The sequence below is a fragment of the Schistocerca americana genome, chromosome 3 (genome assembly GCF_021461395.2).
Source record: "Schistocerca americana isolate TAMUIC-IGC-003095 chromosome 3, iqSchAmer2.1, whole genome shotgun sequence".
NCBI lineage: Eukaryota > Metazoa > Arthropoda > Insecta > Orthoptera > Acrididae > Schistocerca > Schistocerca americana.
In genome coordinates, this window is record NC_060121.1 from 869,992,285 (window position 1) to 869,995,486 (window position 3,202).

At 46.6% G+C, this 3,202-nt stretch overlaps 1 non-coding gene across 1 annotated transcript; it reads right to left on the bottom strand.

Annotated features, from left to right (window-relative positions):
• Positions 1 to 2,190: 2,190 nt before the first annotated feature.
• Trnaa-cgc lies at positions 2,191 to 2,265 on the bottom strand. Its single transcript has one exon. It is a non-coding gene; the product is annotated as a tRNA-Ala (tRNA).
• Between the last annotated feature and the right edge of the window lie 937 nt (positions 2,266 to 3,202).

Below are 3,202 nucleotides of genomic sequence, written 5' to 3' on the forward strand. Positions count from 1 at the left end.
TGGTGCCATGCAAGTGCACATTGCTGTTCCACAGATTTGTTTGTAGGTGATGCTTTTAAAGGAGAAGTACTTGTGGGTGAGGATCTGGTTGGTCATGGTGACCAGGAATGGGGTTGTAGGTTTGCAGTCAGTCAGGCATTGGGAAAGGTACTGTTCAAAAATGCCAAAACCTTGAGCAACACTGACAATGACAAGCAGGGTACCCAGTGGTAAAGAAAAAGGAACGGTGGAGGAAGTGGTTGGTGTCTTTTGTATAGGAGTGTAAGTTATGGGTAATAGGGTGAAGGTGTTGGTCCATGAGTGCAGAGATTCTTTCTTTGGGGGCACAGTAACTGGCCAAAATGGGCTGTTCTGGGTGATCGGGTTTATGGAGTTTAGAAAGCATTCAGATGATGGGAGTGGTAAAGGTGAGGATAAAGAGAGACTCAAGGGAGAGGTTCTGGAATGGGCCTAAGGATTTGAGGAGGCACTGGAGAGCCTGCTGGATATCAGGAATGGGGTCACTATGGCAGAGTTTGTAGGTGGATGTATCTGACAGCTGGTAGAATCCCTCTGCCAGGTAATCTCTGGATTCATAACTACAATGGTGGAGCTTTTGTTGGCAGGTAGGATTATATGGTTGAGATCAGTTTCTAGGTGGTGGATTGTGGTTCTTTCTGCAGATTTAAGGTTCTTTTCACTGTTGAGGAATTTGGGGGATGATGGTGGGAAAAGTTCAAGGTTAGAAAATTCTGGAAAGTTAACAGAGGGTGATTTGGGGGCAGCGGAGTGGATCACGATTGGATGGAAGAGTGAATTGAGTGAGGCAGGGTTCAGTATTGATTTTGGACTGAGTCTGGTTGGTGGGGTTGGTGGTGAAAAAGTGTTTTCACTGTAGGGACTGGGAGAAGGAGAGGTCCTTAACAAGCCCAGATTGATTGAATTTGGGAGTGGGGCAAAAGGTAAGGTCTTTGAAAAGGACTGATACTTCAGAGAGACTGAGGTTTTTGGGAAAAACATTGATGACAGGTTCTATTTTGGAAGAAGGATTTTTTTTTGGTCCAAAAAGTTAAATGATTTGTGAGAAGACAGACTCTCATTGTAGGTTTATTGAAAGGATGGAGGATCATGCAAGTGTTATACTGAATTAACAGGACTTCACATCAACAACAAATTCATCAATTTGTGTATATATCAGTTACCTAGTGACAAAGTGAATACTTAAAAAAAATTAACAGGATTTCCAGATAAATCCTTGAACACAAAAGACAACATAACTTTGTGTGAAGAAATAAATGTAAACAAAAATATCACTTATGAATTGAGAATTCTCCTCACAATCTTATTTCAAAGTTTTGTCATCTCCCCTTTTATTCATGATCAGATCTCCCATGCTATCTCATCCTCTGACACCAGTAAATCTGTTAACCAGTTATCAAGCAGCACTCCTCTGATCATGCAGTATCACCCTGGCCTTGGAAAACTCAACCAAATCCATGACCAGGGCTTCAACCACAGCACCCAGACTTGTGTCCTAGTGTCCACCCAACCTACAGAATATCCCTGTTTGTCCCTGTTCCAATTCTGCACCCCATGGGTCATTCCCTTGCGGTCGACCCAGGTGGAAGATCTGTCACATACATCAGCTTGCCACCTCTTACCACAGTCCAATCACAGGCATTTCCTACCTGAGAAAAGGCAGGGCCACATGTGGAATGAGCTATGTTATATATCAGCTATGCCAGAATTACAGTGCAGCATTCTATGTGGACATGACAGGTAACCAACTGTCTACTAGCATGAATGGCCCTTGCCAAACTGTGGCAAACCACAAACAGTTTCCAGAATGAGATTTTCACTCTGCAGCGGAGTGTGCGCTGATATGAAACTTCCTGGCAGATTAAAACTGTGTGCCCGATCGAGACTCGAACTTGGGACCTTTGCCTTTCGTGGGCAAGTGCTCTACCAACTGAACTACCGAAGCATGACTCACGCCTGGTACTCACAGCTTTACTTCTGCCAGTATCTCGTCTCCTACCTTCCAAACTTTACAGAAGCTCTCCTGCGAACCTAGCAGAACTAGCACTCCTGAAAGAAAGGATACTGCGGAGACATGGCTTAGCCACAGCCTGGGGGATGTTTCCAGAATGAGATTTTCACTCTGCCGCGGAGTGTGCACTGATGTGAAACTTCCTGGCAGATTAAAACTGTGTGCCCGACCGAGACTCGAACTCGGGACCTTTGCCTTGCGCGGGCAAGTGCTCTACCAACTGAGCTACCGAAGCATGACTCACGCCCAGTACTCACAGCTTTACTTCTGCCAGTATCTCGTCTCCTACCTTCCAAACTTTACGGAAGCTCTCCTGCGAACCTAGCAGAACTAGCACTCCTGAAAGAAAGGATACTGCGGAGACATGGCTTAGCCACAGCCTGGGGGATGTTTCCAGAATGAGATTTTCACTCTGTGCTAGTTCTGCTAGGTTCGCAGGAGAGCTTCTGTAAAGTTAGGAAGGTAGGAGACGAGATACTGGCAGAAGTAAAGCTGTGAGTACCGGGCGTGAGTCGTGCTTCGGTAGCTCAGTTGGTACAGCACTTGCCCGCGAAAGGCAAAGGTCCCGAGTTCGAGTCTCGGTCGGGCACACAGTTTTAATCTGCCAGGAAGTTTCACAAACAGTTGTCTAACGTGGTGCACACCACAACACTAATCACTTCACTGGCTGCTTCATTATGTGGGCCATTTGGATACTCCTTCCCAGCACAACTACACAAGTGGGAATTGTCTCTACAGCATATTGTGCACTCTCGCAACCCTCTGGCCTAAACCTACACCAACCTGTTTCCCAATGCCTCACCTTACCTGTTCCCTCTTCGCTTCTGTCCACAGCACTCCTTCCCCATACAGGTGGTGTACTTCTTTCTACCACCACTACCCCTCCCTCTCCACCCATGCAGGTATTCCCCCTCTCCCTCTCCTTCTGCTTTCTCCCACTCCTCTCCCTTACCACACTGTCTTCCTCTTCATGTCCACTCTCCTCTCCTGTGCTTCCCTCCCCGCATCTATCTCTTGAATGCTCTACCTGCTGAACTCCTTTCAGCTTGTTGTTCAGCTGCTGAATCATCTGTCAAAAGGCTTGCCTCACACTAAGCTGCTACGCCTCCTTGTCTTGTGCATCCATCCCTACCCCCTCATCACTTCTATTTGCTCAGGCAACAGCTGTCTATA